The sequence below is a fragment of the Neolamprologus multifasciatus genome, chromosome 1, assembly GCF_963576455.1.
Source record: "Neolamprologus multifasciatus chromosome 1, fNeoMul1.2, whole genome shotgun sequence".
Lineage (NCBI taxonomy): Eukaryota > Metazoa > Chordata > Actinopteri > Cichliformes > Cichlidae > Neolamprologus > Neolamprologus multifasciatus.
The window spans coordinates 23,190,938-23,213,392 of NC_140439.1; the positions used below are offsets into that span (position 1 = coordinate 23,190,938).

General features: G+C 38.8%; 1 long non-coding RNA gene across 7 annotated transcripts in view; it reads left to right on the plus strand.

Annotated features, from left to right (window-relative positions):
• The window catches only part of LOC146525769 (uncharacterized), a 170,230-nt gene that overhangs the window by 71,238 nt on the left and 76,537 nt on the right, over positions 1–22,455 (plus strand). For 5 of the 7 annotated variants that reach the window (XR_014873635.1, XR_014873632.1, XR_014873633.1 and 2 more), the window contains one exon: positions 5,457–5,546. The exons of 1 other annotated variant lie outside the window; for it this stretch is intronic. This is a non-coding gene — a long non-coding RNA (uncharacterized LOC146525769). Of the gene's footprint in view, positions 1–5,456; positions 5,547–7,951; positions 17,723–22,455 lie in introns of those variants that run through there. One more of the 7 variants, XR_014873636.1, reaches the window with a different exon arrangement.

The window sequence follows — 22,455 nt, forward strand, 5'->3', positions numbered from 1 at the left end:
CATCTTTCTCATCCATCACCATCGTGACAGTGTGGGGCTCAAATTTTTCGGGTCACTGCAAAAGTTTGATAGATTTGGTGAATTCAAATAAAAGGAAGCAGAAAAGCACCACTGACAATTCTAACATAGGAAAGGCTGGTAAAAAATGATTTTATTTGGCCTTATTGTGTTCACAGACTGAAACACACACCCAGCCACCTAGACACATGTCATTTTGCACATGCTTTCGAAAATACATGCACAAATACATTGCTACATTTTGCAATCACCTGGCTGAACTTTTGACCAAGTCCCTCTGGTGTGACATTAACAAAGAGAGCGCTGGGGGGGGGGGGGAGTCAGCAGCTTTAACAAGTTCCTGTGAGCTTTGGGCCTTGTCGTTCGTGCCAGTGGGAGAATTTCACATCGTTGCTAAGGGGCGCTTTAGTGCTATGAATGTGACTCAAGCAGTGCCTGCTCTTTCTTTCTCCCATCAAACTCTTTCCTCAGCTTTGCACCATTCCTCTACCTGTGGCCGTCCTGCGTTTTCCCTCCTTCACACAAGCATTCTCAGACATTTCTCTCAGCTCTTGAAGGATGTTTCCCTGCTTATTTAATAAGTGTCCCACTTCACCTGTTCACCATAGGGATGGACATTTAATGAAGTACCTAACAAGTGGCTCCACAGACTTATGTTCACTGTCCTCTAGTTGCCCCCTCTTACTTGTCTTGCGTTTGGATTTCCTGCTTCCCTCGATTCTCAGAGGGACGCACTCTGCTCTCAGCTTGCCAGTGTGGCAGAGAATTTTCCTGCCAAATCATTGTTAGGCAGGAAGTGGTAAGGGAGGAGGAAAGGGACTTTCACTTGTGGAGCAGGGAGGCATAGTGGCAGTATTGCCGTGACAGCCGTGCAATGGCGTGGTCGCTGGGGCAGAACACAGTGGGCAGAGGTCCCATAGTACAGGCCCCTTCAGCCGCCTCCAGAGCAAATGAGCTGCCAGGCCAAACTAATGGAGTCCTAATTGGTGATTAGGAGAGAGGGAAAGGGTGAGGGAGTGTCTACTGGGCAGTGTGCTGCTAGCAGGATGAAGCAGCAGGCTCTAGATTCACTGTTTCAATGAAACAAAACAGCAATTAGGGTTTTTATGCAGATGTGTCACTGTTGGTTGGGTACTAAGTGCAGCCTATAAACAGATGATGACAAAGAGAACTAATAACTGCAGTAATATGAGCACATTTGAATAAATGAGTACTTTTTTTCTTGCAGTGCAATAGATAAGTATGCTGATACTTTTAAAGATATGATTCATCTTAAACATTTGTTTTTTTATGTCATGTGACTTGATTGTTGTCATTTAGTATTTCAGATTTCTAGAGCAAATTAAGTTGGAACCAAACTGGTAAATGTTCACGGATTTATCTGTCAGTCAGTCCTCACTGAAAGAGACACAATTTTGGTTGACATTATGTGACTGAATATGGAACTAAATGGGCACTTAAGCCCTGATCTCTTACCATCAGCTTCTATATAAATATGAAGAAAGGGTCCTTAGGTGTGGATAGTGTTACACACTTAGTTTATATGATGGAATGGAGAGGAAACGGGGAGTAACATCCTGACAGAATATCAACTGCTGAAACAGGAACCTGTACCTACTTTGCGAATGGCGCGGTGAGGCACAGAGTTGAATGGGGCTGCCTAACCCTGTGAATGGACGAGGTCCCTGGCTGATACTGATTTAGTAGATAGGGTGACGTTTGCTGGGATCCAGTGCCTGGTGTGCTAAGGAGAACAAGCATTGTGATGACCGCCTGTCTGCTTCCTGCTAGTAGTCCACCACATTAGCTGTGTGTGGGGGAGACCCTATTTATAGCCAGGCCAGGATGTGAATAGACTATCTAATTTCACTTTTATACAGATATTAATTTTAGTCTTCTTTTGCTCCATATCTTGGTCCTCTCCTTCAGAGAAGAGTGCTGATGGGGGGATGGATAGAACATTCAATGTTGTCCTTTTATAGTGTCCTATCTAGATGTAGTTATTTAATTGCTTCTTACAGAAGAGATGAAGCTGTTTCTGATGCTTAAATTGCATAACATGTTGTGACAGATCTGTTAGAATATCTTTGAAGAGAAGAAAAAAAAACCCTAACCTTGTCTAATGCAGTGCAATCAAGTGCAAATTTACTTGTTTTTAGGGGGTTGTTGTGTTGGAATTCATAATGTTATAACAGCAATAAAATGTAATCCTTTAAGATAAAGTTATTGTCCAGTCAGCATGGCATGTCTTCATTTTAAATATCGGGGGAAGTTGTACTGCATTACACTACATATGACTGTATTAGTCTTCTACTTACTTTGTCATTCATTGCTTTGTACACATACTTTGTATGTGTATTTCTATATATATAGCCACCTATACACATACCTACACATAATTATGTAGGTGCTTAAAGGAGGGTGGATTGGGAGTGTAATTGAGAAGAAACACTTGAAATGATTCTGTGTCCACTCTAATTCACTGGTACTGGGATACCGAAAGGAAAGAACAAACAAATAACAATGGTCAAACTAAAGTCAGCTGGATGGGTCTTAGCCAAACAGGTCATTAAATAAGAAATATAGAGACCTCCCCAGGTTTAAAGATTGCCATGGTTGGCTTTGTTTCGGTGATTAGACTGGAATTTGACAACACCGAATAACTCCCCATTGGGACCCAATCCAGAACGTGACCTACACCAGAAAAACACAACAAAACAGAAAATTACCCCCAGGCCATGAGTCTTTATTGGGTGGCCATTGGACATTTAATTTTGGAGATGTTCATAACGCAGGAGAAGTCAGCGACCTGGTGACCTACCCATGCTGTATATCTCCTGGGGATTCCATAATCCGCCCTGATCAAGGTAACCTAGTGACCTTAATGAGGCGGAGACAGAGACGCATACAAATTATAAATAATATAGTTTCTGATGCTTTTGAGGATGTTATTGCAGATTTGAATCCTAAAGTTGGTACTGATTGAGAAATCTTGTTGCCATTTTTATACAGGGGTTTAAGTTTCTGCATTGTTCAAAATTCTATAAATACTCCTAAGTATTCACTGATTATAATTGCGCACATACGTTTAAATGATTTTCTACTGGAATTGAGTAATTACGTTCAATGGGAGTTCTTTTACATTTGCCTAAAACGCAGATGATTTTAAATGTGAATTTCCAATGCCAAACTTTTAGATTAAATGCTGAAAGTTGATGAGCGTGTTATGTTGAGGTAATTAACATAATTAAATGAATATCAACTGAATACCTAAAATGGTATAACACATGCTGGCTTTTTCCTCATGCTTATAGATTTATCACCTCATTCAGTTTGTTTTATCTTTGGTCTGCATTGTACCCTACCCACACACACAGCATAGTTTCTCACAGACAAAAACCCCTTGAACGGGGAGAAAAGTTGAGTCACAAGATAAACGGCTGTCTCTGCAAATGTTACATTTACACTCTCCTTTTAAAATCGAATCATCAGAAATAGCCTCCTTCTGTTTTCCCTCATTTGGTTGTGTGTGCACTGACACATTCCCAGACATGTTGCAAGTGTTGATTATGTGACATGAAGCTATAATGAAGCAAATTCAATTCATCATAACTGTCATAATAATGCCAATAATAATTTAATGCGTCATTTGGGAAATGGCTAAAAATGGCCTCGACTGGCAAGCAATCGCTGAGCACTTTGACCATCGTCGATCCCTGACAGCATCGTCCATCAGTACAGCACTGCTCCACGCTGCAGTGTCGCCAGTCTGAACTATGAACAGTGGTGTGCAGAACTAACACTGGTCTAAATAAATGTCCGGTAGCATTGTAGCTAATGTTTGTGCCCCTCTTCATTAACTGGTCAGATATTTATAGCTGGTGTTTTAATGCACCTCTTTTCTGTTGACCCAGCATCCCTTTTTACATGTATCTTGGAACATCCCTCTTGGCGCATCTATGGAAGATTAATCAAAACTTCTGAGGAACTTCAGGGGGGTTAAAATCTACTAATCATGTAGGTGTGGGAAAATGTTATGGGTCCCCACCCACAGCCTAGAGGTCCCGCCAGAACACACTTATTTTGTTCCACTTAAAACATGGGTGGAGAAGCAATGAGAAAGCACTTTTACACAGATGGGCGCACAGGTATGAGAGCATTCAGATGGTCTGTGCCCCTGTGTTTTGTGTATGTGTGTGCGCGCACAAACATGAAAAGCTAGCAATCCCATTTGCTAATATTGACATGGGTGTCCCTGTTCAATCTTGTTACAAGGATTATTGTCTATTGAGATCCCATTTCATTAGGCTAAAACACACACCTTAGGGTGCACACTGGGGCTAGCGCTTGGTCTCCAGCCTTTTAGCTTCTTTGCTTGGCTGATTGTGAGGAGCACTCTTATAAGTGGTTTTGTTGAGGACCGCTGTATTTCAAAATATGTTTCAGTTAAACTTCATATGTGGCTATAGCATGACATCTAATACCTTCCAAGAAGAAAAAAAAGGAGGTTAAAAAAAAAAGAAGACACTGCGTGAGGATACTCCAGTTGATGCTCAGTGGGTGGAGTAATAAAGTCAGATATCCTGCTAACTGCTCTATTGAAATGCCCGGTTCTTGAATTATATCCAATATGCATATGAGAAAGCAACCCAGCACCCTCCCCATGGCTTGACTCCAGATTACGTATTGATTCTTGATATGAAAAGCTCATTACATAAACAGAAAACAGCAACACAAAAAAGCCAGTGAACCTTTGCATAAATCCTTTAATTGAATTTCCAGTGCTGGTGGTTGGAGGTTCTTTTTTTTTAATTGAATCCATTGCTGGTGTTGTGATTTGCATGCACAGTAGTGCGTCCTGTCCTAGATAAAGTGCCATTGATCTTTATTAAAGCTCACCTCTGGCCGCGCTGTGGACTAACAGGGAAAATTAAATGTGTTCATGGTGCATATACTTACTGCCCGCAAGGCTGTACTACGAGAACCAGTATGGACAAGAGCAGAATGAAGGAGCTATTGGGAGGAGGGGTGGGGAATAGAATTATCGTGAAATTAATTTGCTAAATTATCTAGGCTTTTGTCATTTTTATCATACTGTTTCACATAAAGCATTCTTTGAAGCTATGCCTAGTGACTTACTGTTATAAATAACAGTGGACTTGTTTGGATTTGGGAACTATGAAGTATAAAGTACCTCACAAAAACTGCAGAATGTGTTAATCGTAAATGCAATCTTCATTAAAATTAAATTTGTTTTTCTTTAGTTCTGAGCAAAAAAAAAGCAAAACAGTATTTTTATCTTATTATTAGCTATGTGAAAAAAAAGAACTCGTTAGCTTTGTTGCACTTGGAGGGGAAAAAAGGAAGTATCCCATCTGTTTTGATTTAGCCATGGGTGATATGTGTTATTTCTCCGCTGAATCTGCTTTATTTGCTAGGGAGGAAGACAGAACAGCAGGCCAGAGGAATGCATCACACGTCGTCGGGACTACGGGTGAATTATATCTGCGTTCTCTGTTGTCTTTTTCGTAAGTTGTTTTTCTTTATTAAGATAAGAGATAAGTGGTCTAACATTTAATGTGTGTGATTAGTGCATCTCTCCTTGCCTGCGACTGCATTGTCTCTCCACTTCAGTACGGGCTCACTTTGAAGGGAACAGATTGGATTAGACCAGTGGGAATATGTATCCAGTGGAATTTTTATGATATACAAACACACTTCCATTAATATCTATATTTTGACAGATATTTCAGATAGAAGTGTGACACAGAAACAAAAAAGGCACTTAGTATATGAATGCTGATGAGAAGAGGCATGGATGAAACACAAGGCATTTTTACCACGTTCTTGTCTCTGTGTGGGAATGTGACTAGCCTGAATACCTGCAATCTGCTGTGCTTACTGTCTGCCTCTATAAGTGCGTCTTGTGTCAAGATTCTCCTCCCTCTGATGCTATACGTTAAGTTCAGTCAACTTCTGCTCTGTTTCATTAAAATAACGGTATTTTGGAAATGTATGGGTCTTGGGCTCTAAACATGAAGGTTGAGGCGTGAGTAAGGTTTTGGCACTCACACCTTTGAGTTGTCTACCTGTGCTAGTTATGTGCAACTTAATCACATCCACATCAAGCCAAAGTAAGACATATTTTTTCAGTTTTTTCAATTTGAGACAATTTGCTGTAAATACAGAAGTAAATCACATTTCTTTGATTTATTAATCTAACAAAAATTTTGCACCCTAAAGGGAAACTCCTAGAAATACCTACTCTGGCCTAAATCCAAACAGTAGCACTTTTTAAAACAAAAATTCCAAATGAATAAATGCTTTGTCACATGTCGGTACCTTTTTTAGCCTTGTTTGTGGATGGTTGGGTGCTATGTAAAACTGCCGTGTAAAATAGTTTTACATCACATTCTCTTGCTATTTTACTTAAATGTGTGGCTGCCTGGAGCCACATGGAGCCATATGGTTTCAAGCAGCTATGTTCAAGAATATAATTAAATGAGACACCAAAGAGACATACATTAGATTTTTTTCACGTCTTTGTCCTGCCCTTTGTGTATTTTTGTGTTTCTTTTACCAGTGTCTGCTTTCCCCCCGTCTTCCTCGGATCAGTAACACATTCTTTGTTTGTGTTTTAGTTTCTTCCTGTTTTATTTTGAAATTACTCACCGTTTTCTTTTTATTTCCTTTGTTTGTGTTTTCCCATTGTTAATCAATTAAATTGGGCTTCACCATTAGTTGTTTCACCTGTGTGTTGTCAAAGGAGCTTGCAACGAAAAGCGTCTGGACTTCTTTAAGTTACTTGAAGACGTTTCACCTCTCATCCGAGAGGCTTCTTCAGTTCTAAGGTCAAATGGTGGAGAGTCCCAGATATAAACCTGGTGGGAGTGTCCCCCCACAGGGGACAAAAGGACCCCCTGATGATCCTCTAATCGCCTGAGCCAAGGTGTGGAACTGGGTGTGGGTCCCAATCAGCCAGAGTTTCGGGTGAGTTCATTGTGAAACCTGGCCCCACCTTATCATGCGAATTCCTGAGGTCAGATGGCCCAGGGTGTGAGTGGGCGTTAAGGCGTCTGGGAAGGGATCTCAAAACTGGATTATAGATGGCAGAGAGTTGGTGTCGTAAACCAGGTTTACGAGGTGAAAGAGGTGAAACGTCTTCAAGTAACTTAAAGAAGTCCAGACGCTTTTCTTTGCAAGCTCCTTTGACTACGATGACCTGGATGACTGAGAACCTTCACAGTCACCTGTGTGTTGTTTGCCAAATAGTTGCCTGCGTATTTGTAGTTCCTTTCTTTGCCCAGTCAGTTGCTACTTAATGTGTTTGGAGTCAAACTTGCCCAGTCTTATTTCAATTTATACCGTGTTTCATAGGAATAATAGGAAAATGGTCCACACCTGGATATGAAATTGCACATCGGCCAGTTGTCCAGTTACTTTTGAGGCTGTGTAAATGGAGTGACAATGCAAAAGAAACCTGTAAATACTTGAATGGTTATTTTAATATTTTTGATAAAGCAGTCTAATTAAAGCTGCATTGATAGATTTATTTAAAATATTCTGTGACAGTGCAAGCAGCAATTTTGCCGAAGATGTTTCACTGTGTGAATGCATAAGAAATAAAGTGACAGAAAAAAAATACGCATGTAAATGGTATATATTACAATGTTAAGTGCAGTCATTGCTTTTATTGCCGTGATGTGTAAAGATTTTTCTGGGCAAATGGATAATGGCATTACAACTGAATAATATGTAAAAGAAAAGAAAGAATATTATAAAACTTTATTTTTTAAATTGAATTATAGAAACATTTCAACAAAATTTTAAATGACTTCTAAATTTATGTCAAAATATTCTTGTCAGAGACGTGCATTGATATTTTCTTTTTAGATGCTTTCTGTGTGAATATATTTCCGTATTCGTTCTGTAGGTCTACTCTGTCTTCCATTGCGTTGGTGGCACATAGTATCTAATGGCCCAGTCACAACGATGGAGGATATTTAAGGCTCTTTGCCAACCACAAAGCACTGAAGATGCATCAAATGGTGGCGTGACTGGGAAGTGGGGAAGCCACAAGATTCATTGCAAGTGAAATGCAAGTGAGATAACTGACACACATCAATGGCACTTTGGTGTATACATACTGATGACTGAAACAGCTGGGGTAATGGACACCCATGTTGGATGCATTCCTGGGAATAAAACATAAATATAGAATATGCTAAATAAAATTAGCCATTGCGTAAAGGCAAGTGTATGGAGAAAAAAAGGTCTGGCATGAAGCCAGATGTGAATTTTTTATGTTTTTACAGAGTTAGATTGTGAAAGTACACAATTTATCAACATATTAGGTGTGATTTCCAAACATTTAATATAGGATTTGGACTGTAAATTAATATAGCGTGTCGCCATTTAAATGTTATTTGTAAGGCCACTGTTTCACAAAAGCAATCATTTATCCCAGTCACTGTCACTGTTGACCCTGCCCTCTCAGCTACTTTCTTTTTGACGAAGAAATTTACAACTACCTACTAGCATTAATTCAGCTGTATCGGGTTAGATGGGAAGATGAAGTGCTGTAAATCAAACTCATGAGCCTTAAAATGACAGTTTTCAATCGCCTTGGGTGTTAGGTAATTTGTTTAATACCATTGATTTGCCCTTATTTCTTCACTACTTCTACAGTGTACTTTGCATTGTGTTGTGACTGTGTTCTAACAATTTTTACAAGGCAAAATTGTCATTGATAGTGAGGCTCACACTCACGTTGATCATTTTACACTTGGTGCATCTGGCGTTATTTATATCTGCTGTCATTTTCACCCTGGAAATCTGAGGGCAGCTTAAACTTACATTGTCAAGAATGCACTTAGTGGCAGAAATCTGCTTCTGGGACACATTTATTATACCACTAGCTTCACCTGGCAAAGAGTGGCAGCGGTTGGCTGATAGAATAAGAGAAATAAAGCATCCCTAATGGAGGCAAATAGTGGAAACATGTTCTATCAGAAGTGATTACTGCTAATTAAGCTGTTTTCACAGCTGGCTGCCTCGCCGTAATATGCACACTTGCATCATCCAGAGAAAAGGAGAGAAACTGTTTAGAGATCCACTTGAGTCGCAGAACACTGATTAAATAGATTAATATTAGTCACAAGTGGAAAACAACAGAATTGTCAAAAAAGATGCATTAATTACGCAGGAAATATGGACGATATGTGGGAGGAGAGATTTGAGTGAACAGTGAGTAACAGAGAGAAAAGTAGACATGACACATCTCTCCTGCATAGAGGAATTTTTGGCACTCCCAAATAGGTTTTAGGCAAAGTCCCAAAAAAATCCCCTGTATTTTAAATGAATTCAGAATGTATTTATTTATCTTTATCTTTTGTTAATAGGGTTTCATTTACTCCAGCTCAGAAATAACAGGAATAAGTTGTCAAATAAGGGTACGAAGTCTCATTACCTTTATTTTATGTGGACCGATTGTGCTTACATGCACAGTCACCTCCTCCAAAGTCCCAGTCTGACCCAGGAACCACCTTGAATTAGAGTGAATGCGACTGTTTGGTCTTAGTGCTGTCTCCCCCTCCTGCCTGTGTCTGTGTCTCTGGCCAGTGTTGAGTAACCCTCCTCTGGCGCTCAAGCCCACCGATCGCTCTCCAACAGTTGACTGATTGTGTTCGTCTACTTTGTGTGGCCCTCACACCGCTCAGCAGCACATCAAAGAACACCCGGGCTTCCTGGGTGTGCTTGTTGTTCGCTGAGGACAACGCGGTGCCTTTAGATGTTCTTCTTTCTTCCAAAGGCAGTTAGCAGCCTGTAATCCAGTGCTCTTAGGGGTGAAAGTACCACAATCCCTCACACTGGGACTGTCATGTAGCTGGCCCAGCAAGTCCGGTTGAGTAATAGAGTCAGATCAAAGTGGGTGTGAAGGCAGGCGGCAGGTTGAGAAATGAGATTTGATTATAACTTTACAAATAAGCTTTATGAGATGTCAACTGTCAAAGGACATTATGAAAGAAATGCTTTAGAAGAATCCAGAGACGGTTGAACTTCTTTTTTCTGAGATCATATTTGATGGTATTGCACTTTTATTTTAACCACACTAGGGGTAAACCTGTTTTTTCATTGTAAAATCTTTGTTTAAACAGAAAACCTGAAGGAGAATTGTTTTTTCCTTTCACCTCGTGACCTTTCACCAGCTTCTAATGACTTCACATTTGGTAAAGTGAGATTCAGACTGAAAGACAGCCTGACAGCCCCTTGCAGACTCTTTTTTTCTTTTCCTTCTTCATGGTGGATTGAGGTCTTTCAAGCACTCCTGTGCCAGTGAAGACCACAGCAGGAAATATAGTTGTCCCCAGTTCTGGAATGACAACTTTCTTTTTCACCTCCTTTTAAGAGACTTTTATTTTCCTGTCTTTCCTGTGGTTAGGAGATCAAAGACACTTTAGATTTGAATGCCTTTGAATCAAAGAGAAAGGTTTAATTGAAATAAAAAGGGGGATGGGACTGAGCCTAATAGCTTTGTTCAGGTATGTATCATAACGTCTTTTGGCGCATTGCATGACTTCCATCTCAAGGCTTTCAGAATGCCGTTGAAGGTTACCTCCTGTAATTTCCTTGCAGTATTTGAAAATGAAGTGTAACAAAATTATTCATGAACATTTTCAACAGTGTGGGTTTCCTCACACTTATTGGGTAAATTATACTCCAGGAGATTTGTTAAACTTTGCCAAAACCATTTGTAAAAGCAGCAGCTGCAAATCATATTTCCATTTAACATTGTGCAGCTCTTACCATTTCTCTCGATCTATTCTTGCTCTGCCTTGTTGCCCCCACCCTCGCACCCTGTCTGCAAGTGTTTTATGGTCTTCTGGGAGGTTGAAGAGGGGTTGTTTGGCAGGATGGTGTAAGCATACCAAAAGATAACAATTTTTCATTTGCACAAGCAAGCGACAGCGTGCAGAAGTAAAAACAGTAGGGAATGACGTTTAATGGCTAAAGTGAAGTGGAGAAAGGCTGTGTAATTTATAATAGATTTTTACAAGTATGTACTAATAATTATATCTGCTTATTACATCTAGATTTATATATTGTAGCATAAGATGTGAAACTTGTATCCCCCTCTGGTTGAAGACAGTAATTCAACTAAAGCTAAAATAAAACATCTTGCATTTTATGAACGGGGGTGCACATCAGTTGTCCGCAGGTGCACATGCGCTGTCAAAATAAGAGACGCGCACCAGATAAGAAGTTGCAACGCGCGTTTGCGTACATAAGATTTTCTGTTCTATTTGTTCAATTTGTTTAGAACTCTTAAAGATGTCAAAGAAGCAAGCTTCTTTAAGCAATTACTTTGATGTTCCTCCACCTCCAAAGAAATGTCAGAAGGAATCCGAACCGCAAAAGAAGCGTGTATTCTCGCTTATTTCTTCGGAGGTGGAGGAACACCAAAGTAATTGCTTAAAAGAGCTTGCTTCTTTGACATCTTTAAGAGTTCTGAACAAATATCTGTCTTCCTCCAGAAAATCTTATGTACGCAAACGCGCGTTGCAACTTCTTATCTGGTGCGCGTCTTTTATTTTGACAGCGCATGCGCACCTGCAGACCACTTATGTGCAGCCCTGTTTATGAAGGATGTAGCAGTTGAAAATCAGATTATTGATGAAGCAAAATTAGGTCAACAGACAGATGCTAATGTATTAATTTCTAGAATTAGCACTGTATTTTTAGGCAGAATAAACATTTTCATACACAAATTCTTTCATGAAATAAATGACTCACCAATCATAGTATTTCATATATATGTGACTCTTTATAAATTAATTTTTTAAACTGCTGTCAGAAAAAAAGCCTCTTGCCTTTACCTTAGATGGCAGTGTGTAAACCAGTGATTTCACATAAGGGGCTCTCTGTCTGTACCTCATACTCTGACTACTGCAGGCAAAGCCATGCTCATAATTCAGAACTCATTCACCTGTCTAGTTCAGTTTTTCTAAGTGGCATGGTTTGGCTTGCCAAGGTGGTGCACACACACAGATGTACAATGTAGGACAACTTCTTCACCCTGAACCAGCAGCTGAGAAGTGTAGCTGTCATATTAAACCTCTGTGCTCACTCACTTAGCTCGCCACACTCTCCGGGGCGCCCCTGTTTGTCTACACCATTGTTCCGGTTCAGTAGAGAGAGCAACAGGGAGACGAGAGACTCGATGTGCATTCCTGTCAAGAACTCTTTCACTGATCCTGTAAACCATCCTCATTCACATACATACGCACACATACTCACACATGCACGCGTACACAGGATCTTACCTCTGAGAAGTTGTCTGAGTGTCTGTAACCTCCCACTGCTGGAGGCATCCTGGCTACACTAGCACTTACCTACTGTGGTTTCATTCATTATTGTCCTAATTAATACATTTTAAACTGCTAATAAGGCCCCTGATTATAGAAACAATGACTGTAATAGTTAAATAACATTTACAAATGAATAATAAAGTCCGTGGTCATTAGTAGGCTAATAAGGACGGTCTTTGAGGTTCGAGGTGATTGCACTTCAATGCAATGTTTCTGCTGAGAGTGCTGGAAAATACATCAGTCTGCTTTACAGTCTGCTGTTAGTGTGATGGCCTTTGTTGGGGGAAACTGATGCAGTGTCACACCAATAGAGGGCATTGTTGTTTAACTGCAGGCATAAAGCATCTATTCTTTGTTTACGTCCGTATCCCTGGGTGCTGTTTTGTTTTTTCTTTTCCCTTTCCTCCATTTAGGCTGGCTGAATTTGATGGTTTTGTTTGAATACTAATTTGAGCATCAATCTATCAATGCTCTGTTTTTCATATTCTGTCAGCAAATGAAGTGGCTACACACTCAATCTTCTTTTCTTCACCAATTGAAATTACTCCATATTATGTTTTTTATGAGATGCAAATTAAAAGGATCCATTTCATCAAACTGCAGCCGACTCACTTCTAAAGGGAGTAACTTAAATTTGTTTTATTTTCAGAGAGCTTTTTTTTTTGTAAGAATATGTAAATAAAATAAAATTACCTTTTTTGGGGTAGAGATAGAATTTTAAGTTTTTAAGCTTCTTTACTGTAATGTGACTGAAACAGTGGAATTTAAAATATAACTGGCTTGCTAGACCTTGGGTAAGTTCTAAACTTAAATGTGTTTTTTAATGTCAGCTGAAGAACTGATGTCTGTGATATGAGTATCTGCACACCGAACCTGCCTGCAGAGTTGGAAAAAAAATGACTTTACATTAACTCCAATTACAAAACTGAAAATCTTGCATTATTGCAGGTGTTACCATATTTCTTTGTAGATCTGGATTCACGTCTACACGCGTAAACAGACACACACCAGAAAAAGCCAGCCAGACGGACAATTTGAAAAAAGAAGAAACAAAGCAGCAAATTTAATAAATAATAAATTGAAACAGATAATTTCATTGTTGGTTATCTCTCTCTTTGTTTCTCGCCCTCCTTGAACATGTTTTTCATGATTATTTTACATTTATTTCGATTTGCCCTTTTAAGAGTACAGTTGTCTTCGGTGTATTGCAGCACTTTGGATACATAATCATTCATGTTTCCAGTATACACTATATTGATCATTTAAGATTGTACGGAAAGTTGGGAAAAGGGCATACCGATTATGATCAAATTGGAATGTCTAGGTGTAAAGCTAACATTTGTTCTCGAATTAAATATTTGAAAAAAGGAATATTTGATGAATCAGAATCAAGTTTTTTTTATAAGTGGGTGATTAACATTTCCTCTTTTTGAAAACATCTATAAAGCTTTGTTGAAAACAAACTCATTATTCAAAAGGACAAAACTCATTCAGCTTCAATTTAACACAGTGAATGAGCATTCAATCAAACTGTTGCCAATGTATTGATTAAGGAAAATGCACAAAAGAAAGGATTTAAACCTTGGTGAAAGCATTAATAGCATTCTGAAAATAGACAGCCGATTGGTCATAGATCACAAATGGCAGGAAATCCATCTTTCTTTGCTCAAGTCTCCTTTTTATCTCGCAGTGTTCCCCCAGTGTGAGAGTTTTCACACCAGGTCATACTTAAATTCTTACCCCATGTGCCATTCTCCAAACTTCATATGTAAATCAGTGCTAGAGCATCTTCATAACGAAGCTTACCCTGTGGATGAGACATGTCAGTTAAACTTTACTTTTCAATTCCAGCTTGTAGTGCACAGAAAAGTCCTGCTTTTGTTGGATTTAGTTGGATTTAAGGTCAAATATTTTGTACAGACATGTAACATTATTCAAAAGTCCATGCTCAAGTTTTAGACACATTCCGATTTAAAAGAAATATTTAAACTGTTCATTACACTGTGCATGAAATACATATAAAACAATAATTATTCATTATTTTCAAATTACTGTTCCTTTCTTGCATCAGATTAGAGAATGAAGTTCTGCAGGTTACAAGTCATGTAGGTGTAATGTATTTTGTATATGTATACAACAGCACAATGGTTGTTCATTCTTTAGGTATACATTTTTTTACTCTACCCCTGAGTTCAGCAAGCAATTGATATATGATCTGGTAGAGGGCAGTTTATTGATTGCTGTGGGGATTTAAGCATTACTATGGTGGTGTATGGACAGATTGTTCCAGGGTCCTTTACACTTAAGCCCCCTGTCTCACTTATGTGGACTCACATAAGGTGTCTGGTTTTGGCATGTTGATAGCAGTTGCTCATTAGAAAAGCATAAGCATCAAATACGCACACAGGTAAGACAAGATAAAAAAAAAAAAACACATTACTGTGTTACACTGTAAACAATTCGTCTGCACCAGCTTTTAAAAGCATATATTCACACACTGTGCTGTTTCTTAGAGGTTGTTAATAAAAAAAAAAAAATCATTTTTGTTTCTTCAGCCTTGTCATGTATATATTGTATTGGAATTTTTTAAGGTGAATTGTTAGGCCTTTCTTTGTATAATACCTATAACGTATATTGACATACAATAAACAGAGATTGCCATAAATAAATATATAGTCTTTCCAAATTGATGTGAGGATGTCCAGAAGGTTGGAATGTGAGCTTAGCTGCGGTCTGTGTTCTCAGGTGATGGATAGGGTAGGGGAGTCAGTGGTGGGGCTGGCCGGCTTTGACCTTGACCATGGAACAGTAAGCACTAGCTCAGATATCTCACATGATACCCATACATAGAGGCTCATTACGGAAGAGCCCCCATATGCAAAGTGCAAAGCTCAACACTGGCTGGCTGACAGGGGCTAGCCTAGCAGTGCTGACCGAACAATAAGCCAACAGGGCCGTCCCCACCGCCCAAAAACACGACTCCAGCAGTGTCCTGGTTCCTTCATCAGCACAGGTCAGCAGCTGCCACTTTATTAGATGACAATGACCTCAACAACTTGTTCCCTACAAAGGTCAGAGAATCACATAGATTTATACTTGATATAATGTTTTAACCAGTTTAAAGAAAACCAAATGTTTTCTTTAAACTGTTTCACCAGAAAATAAATGTTGGAGGATGAGGATGAGATACAGAGACTGACACCTTTCAAATTTACATTTACAAGCAGGAGTCTTCTGTTAGCAACCAGTTTAGCTGATGGGGAAAAAAGCAACAAATCTAATGCTTGCTTGATAACATCTCTTTTTCTTAATATGAAAAAAGGAAATATTTAAAATTTAATTGCCAGTTTTAATTGGATTAAGAACTGGACTTTTCTTGAGTGAAACTACCAACTCACTCGAGTTTGTGCTGCTTGCCTGGCAGCAAAAAATTGTTAAAATTTTGACAGCCAGTTTTTTATGCATTTATACTGATTACATAAAGCACAGCCATAGGGACAGTTCAGAAGTCTAACTATTGGTATCATGATCTTGGCGATTTCATTTAATTTAGCAGGTTTTGGTTCAAATGAACTAGAAATAATTTCATACTGAACTGACTTGACTATTAAACTTTAAAAAAAAAAGTGTTTAGGACTAGAACAGGCCAGAAATCAAGGCTGAAAAACAAATTTGGGGCTATGCTCCTCTAAACCCTTTAATGTAAAAGAAATGTAAAGTTTTGCCTCAGTCCCAGACAGTACCTTTCACTGCCACAACATCAGCATTACATAGTTACTAAACTGTGCTTCATCCAGCATGGCACAGCGACATAGTGCTGAAGTAGCCTATATGTGTTGCGTTGTGTTGTTGGGTGGTTGTAACCCCTACTTGGGTTGGTTCTCAGGCTTGACTTTGGCTATTATACCGTAGAGTTAGCTATCTTTTACTGAATGTCAGTATTTGCAGAACAAAAGTCAAATTTCTTAAGAATTAATGAAATGAAGAAAAGAGAATTTGTGAACTCTGTAAAGACTATTTTAAACTGTGAGAAATGGCATTCATAGATAAGCTGCATGGTTGTCTAATATATTAACATTTTTTTACCTGCTACCTTCAATTTACTGATGGGTGATTGCTAATAGATTGATGATAGACTTGGAGAGGTGTCTGTGCAGCTGAAAGCATGTCTCCAGTCACACTAGCTGACAGGATTCATAGATGTGAAGTTGAAGACATGCATACACGTACCAGCTACAAATGCAACTCTATGTATAAATATTATTTTGGCCCAGTTATTCATTAATTATGCTAAATATACAAAAACAAATATCTCAAATGGAAGCTGTGTCATCATCCAAACACTTGCTCATACCAGCAATCTATTTCTATTACTATTACTAGTTTATTTTCTGGTCTCTTTTTTTGCCACCCACTATTTTTAGATGTCCACACTAACATATCAGGCTACAGCCTGTTTCTGTTGGTGCCATATGGACATGCAGGGATTGTTCATCTCTGCTTAAAAAAAACGAAATGCCAAAATGCTCACGCCAAGACTTCAAAACAGGACTTTACAAAACAACGATTCACATAATGGTGGTTATGGCCATCTTTCATTTATAATGTATATAGTTTATAACTTGTCCGCATTTGTTTGTTTTTCCTGTTTGGAAGCGCTCACAATCAAGCCTTTATTAAACATTTTATATTTTAAGGTAGAAACCCACTGATATTGCACAGAGAACCTCATAGACCAGGGAATCCCCTATAAGCAAGCACTAGGCTAAGGTAGTATGGAAAAACTCACTTTTAAGAGGAGGAGACCTCTGTCGGGACCAATTTCAGGAAGGGTAATGATCAGCTGTGACTGTTTGGAGGGAAGGGGTAGAGAGAAAAGAGGAGATAAGAAAGACCGCAATCAACAAACAAAAGAAAAAACAAACTACTGGAGAAAACAGACAAAAGTTAAGAACATGCAACAGGAGTATATGAATGCACTGGGAGTGAGAATAGCACTATGCTAGCAGCCCCAGTATCCTGCATCTATAACAACATAACTAAGGGTATTTGGAGTCACCCAATCCAGCCCTAAATAAAAGCAGCATGCCTAATCTTATACACAGTGAAGGTTTCTGCCTCTGGAATCCAACCTGGAAATTGAAGAGTCTACCTCCTACCTGACCCTAAGAACTAGAACTAAACCTGCACTCTGAAAACCAAGTGCTCTGCTATATAAACTGACGTATGAGGCCTTTAAGATATGATGGAGCCTGATCATTTGAAATATAAGAAAGATTTTAAAGACTACATATTACAAGATTACATATTACAAATGTAACAATAATAATGACACATTTTAAAGTGACGTAAAAAAAATTCAAATCAAATATTTATTATTACTTGTGCATTTTCTATTTGTAGATCAATTCAGATTAGTAGAAAATAAGAAATGCACCTTTATTATTTTTCCTGTCCATCTCTATACAATATGTTTATTTTTAGGTGGTGATAGGTGAACCTTTTGCACCTTTTTTTGTTTCTAATTTTAATTGTTCTCTAAGTTTAGTTATCTGTCTGCTAGAGGTAGTAAGTCATTCACACTCTAGCTGCACACTCTGACTTATAGTCTGCTTGAAAAGATTTGAAAAAAGAACCAATTTCATGCTGTAATGTTCAGGCAGCACTGCTGGTAACTGTAATTCATGGATTTTGTAGAATTGACATTTTTGATTGACTCACTTTCTCTTCAATATAACTTTGCTGTAAATGTTTTTAGCACTGTTCAACGTCACTACAGTGCTGGAAGCATTTGCTGGGAAAAGAACATATCCTTAAATGTTTTTAACAGCTTCTTTTTATATTGTACAATTTAGCAACATATTGCATACTTCTTGGGTAAATTGTCTTACTTTTCAAACATGTTGTCTGCATGATGTGCAACAGTGTGACTGATCTCGCTCTTTCTCCACTGTTGTTAACGTTATCACCATTTTATTGTGTGTTTTCCTATCAGCTTTTCAGGTATTTATATGCCAACGCAGAAAATTCAACACAAAACTTATTGATGACCTAAGAATGTTTACTAATTAAAGCATGCATTTATGCTCTCTTAGTAAATATTTTAACTTAAATTCCACTTGTTCATCACCGAGTGATGCGAATATAAGTACATCTTTGAGACAAACAGTCCAAGCAAACAGGTAGCAAACACAGGAAAAATATATAATTTGGAGCATGATGCATAAGAAAAAGCACTTTTAAACAGACCTTTTAGCAAGATCATGATGATTAACGATCATCACAGTAACAGTATTTGCTAACTTAACCAGGAAATTCACTTCAGTGTTATTCATATATATACATATATATACATATCATTATACATATAGCACCGCTTCATAATAACAGTCACCTAAAGATGCTTTATATTGTAAGGAAAAAACTCTAAATATAAATAAAGTTAGTAAAGATTAAGAAAAAAAATTGCTGACAACAGAACTTTTAAAAAAAAAATTATCCTTTTTTGTACTATAAAAATGGCTACAACAAATTTGGTAAAGTTTGGTAACACTAAAGACAACAACACAAAAATGTTCACACAGAAGCTGGAACCACTGGTCTGAGCTGCTGTTGGATATACTATTGCAAGAACTTCACTAATGATTGTGATTAGTGTGCACAGCCTGATCACCATGGGTTTACTCCCACATAAATTAACAACATGAAATAACCAGATCTCAAAACTTGTAGACTATATGTTTGAATGTTAGTCACATGTTTTAGTTTGTCAAATTATTCATGATCCTTGCTCCAGTCTCCACTACTATTACGGGGATTTTCTTTTAAAAAAACAAAACAAAAACAAACTTTGATGTTCTTGCAGCCCTATAACATGCAACAATCACTGAAGTGAGCTTTTATTCTGCCGTAGGCAAAATTAATGAGGTAAATGATCCTACTTGTGCTTTTTGTGCTTTTTTGTACAGTGCATTTTAGTATCTGTGAAAGTTTTTGTTTCTAGCTTTGGGTGTTTAAGTGGTCCTAGTTATACGACTAAGGTTTTTTTTTTATGTCTGTTTAGAAGTCTGGACACATTTTGTTGATTTATGGTAAGCATAGTTTGATATTTCCACTCTTCTCACTGTATTCATTGATCGGTGTGCTTAATGCTGATTTTAAACATATTTGATTGCCTTCTTTATGCACAGGAACAAAGTGAGTTGCATTTTGTTTCTATATGTTTGCTGACGAGACAACATTCAAATTAGGTTTAAGAAAAGCTGGTGCACCTATATGCTACGTGTTCACATGGCCACATGGTACACTGAAGGAACAGATGGTGGGGTAATTTCAATGTTTAAGGCTCAGATAAGCAGCCATCCTGTGTCAATACACTAGCACCGTCTTCGGTCTTTGGGTGTTAATAGGGGTATACAGTTTGCACTATGAGTGTGTAAAGGAGAACAGCCCTGTGCGTGTGTGTGTATATGTATATAATATATATATGTGTGTGTATGTCCAGTAGCCTGGTGGACAGGCCTCTTTGCTCCAGGGTAACCTCTTATCAGAGCCATTGGCATATCTTGAGTGCGTTGACATAATCAATAATCAGAACTGTTAATCAATGGTATTCTAAATAAGCATTGATTAGGCCACAAGGTTAGCCAGCTTTATCGGTTTACATTAAGCAAAGCAACACAATAGACAAAAGGCCCAGGACTGGGACAGACCACTTTAACCCCTACCCATGCATCGTTATGAAACACAAAGAACTTATGTGAGCAACCAAGTGTCCACATTCGCTTTCGTTTTCTCATTTCGCCTTTCTTTGTCTTGTTCATATTCGTGTGTCTCTGCTGGTTTCTCTTCAGCAATATTGTCACGCTCTGCCTCATTTGAATACAACGAAGCCTCGCTTGCATCTCATTATCGACATGGTCAGGTAGACAGCGGTCACTGAGTTGTGTCACCTTTCACAAAACAGTCGTCTCTCTTGGGTCTATCTTGAAGTAAGAAGAAGAGGTATGGCAGCTTATTGCGAGTATGCAACCCCATGGGGGGCTGCGCGACTCCCTAATTACCAGGTAGTCAAACACAGTCGCAGCTGTCTGCAGGTTACTTGAAGATGACCCGAGAGGATAAACAGTTTTGCATTCCCCATAAAATCAGCTTGTTGTTCTTTACAGTCCTGGTATTTGAAATACTCGTCAGCTTTAAACACTTGGCAGTATTTTTTAGTGGCAACAGGAGGCTGTCTGAAATGTGTGTGTGTGTGTCTTAAATTCAGTTTTTAGCAAGCTAGCACATTTCCCAAATTAAAGGATGACAACTGTCATGTCAGTGTATTTGAATCACCTAGTAACAGAAAGAGTAGTAGACAAGCGTGGAAAATGAGCTGATATAACCCTTTTAGTCTCCCCTTACCAGTAACAAAGCTTAGTTACATGAATACCGTGTCTCCAACATGGATAGTCCAATCATTTTTTCCCCCTGGCAGCGGCTCAGAGCCAGAGACAGGCTTAGATTTGGCCTCAGAGAGAAATGCCTTTCACTGCTCAGGTACGCAGACCACCTGGAATGACACGTTAAGTCATATTTTAGATGGTCGAAAAAGGATTGTACCACTTTTCTGTACCTCTTTATACACACAGAAACACAAACCCCGGCAAATATTTGGCCCTGATGATAAGCAAGAACATTTTTAAGCTAAATTGGCTATTTGTATGGTTATCTATTATTCATACTAAGAAGTTTCACATGAGGCTATTTCCAACCCTTGTAAGAGCATTAAATGGGTAGTGAAAGGCAATGATACTTCTTTGATCTTCTGTATCTCTCTGACATGCTCTATATCAGTGCATTCTCTTTGTCAATTCTTCACACACACCTCCTGCCTTCGCTCCACCTCTCTTCCTGCCTATCGGTCCCCCTCTCTCATTCTCTTTGTCCCTTGTGAAAGCCCCTGTCACCTCTGGCCCTCCTCCTCTCCTCCCCCTCTGTGAGACTATTACAGGCAGCACTCCTCCCTCTCTGCCTTCCCCATGTATTACCATTAGAAGACATGCATCTTGGGAGCTGCTGCACACTCCTCTGTGTTTTGATTAATATTTTAGCAGCCTCAGGGAGGAAATGGGTCTTCCTCTCAGCTAATCCGTTATGGGGTGGATGATTGGAGCAAAGGAAAGGGAAGATGATAGAAGAGGAATGCCAAGCTCGGCCGTTTTTATTTTCCTTGTCAAAAGTTGTAGAGACGTCTAGCGCAAAGCAAATGTCTCAAAAGTATGAACGATGCACCAATGCAGAGATAAGAGATGCTGACGCGTACTCATTTTTTATGTTACGTTATGGCTTTTTTGTCCAGCTGGTTCATCACTGTGTGTGTCCACCTGCTAACAAACACTAGCCTCTGTGTCACTTTCAACAACTGTCTCTACATGAAACTGGCTGCCACGTGGCCTGCTGGTGCTACGCTACATCACTTTGAAGGAAATAGTCAGTAGTGCAACATTTAAAAAGAGAAATTGTCTCATAATGAGGGATTTTATACAAAAAGTCTAAATGAGACCGTATCTTTATGATGTGTCTGGTTTGTGGTACTGCTGAAGAAAACAACTAATGAGAACAACCTCATCGACACAAATTACAAGTATTTGAAATTGCATTTTTCAGAATGATAGCTGACTGATAACACTTTGTAGTCTTACAAAGTAAGAGTAAAAATATTAAATTTTTCAAATGTTCCTACAAAAGTTGTGTATATTTCTTTATTATACTGGTGTTAATACCTAAGTGTAAGTGCATCAGTTTCTAGGTCTGTGGGCTGCCTTACAATGTTCCCTCTGTCATTGATTCCTGCTCTCTTTTATTTATGTTTGTTTACTGTGCTGCTTGACTCAAGAACTGCCTATTGCTTTCATTGTCGAATGCAATGAAGGGTGCTTTTATCACCATTTGCCTTCAGGTCAAAGGTGAGAATGGAGACAAATGGACCAACTGTACAATGATGAACAGGGTGCCTGAACCTGGAAACACATATTCAGTTCATGGACAGCAGCAGTCCATTCTTTTGTGGCTGGAGAGAACCGTG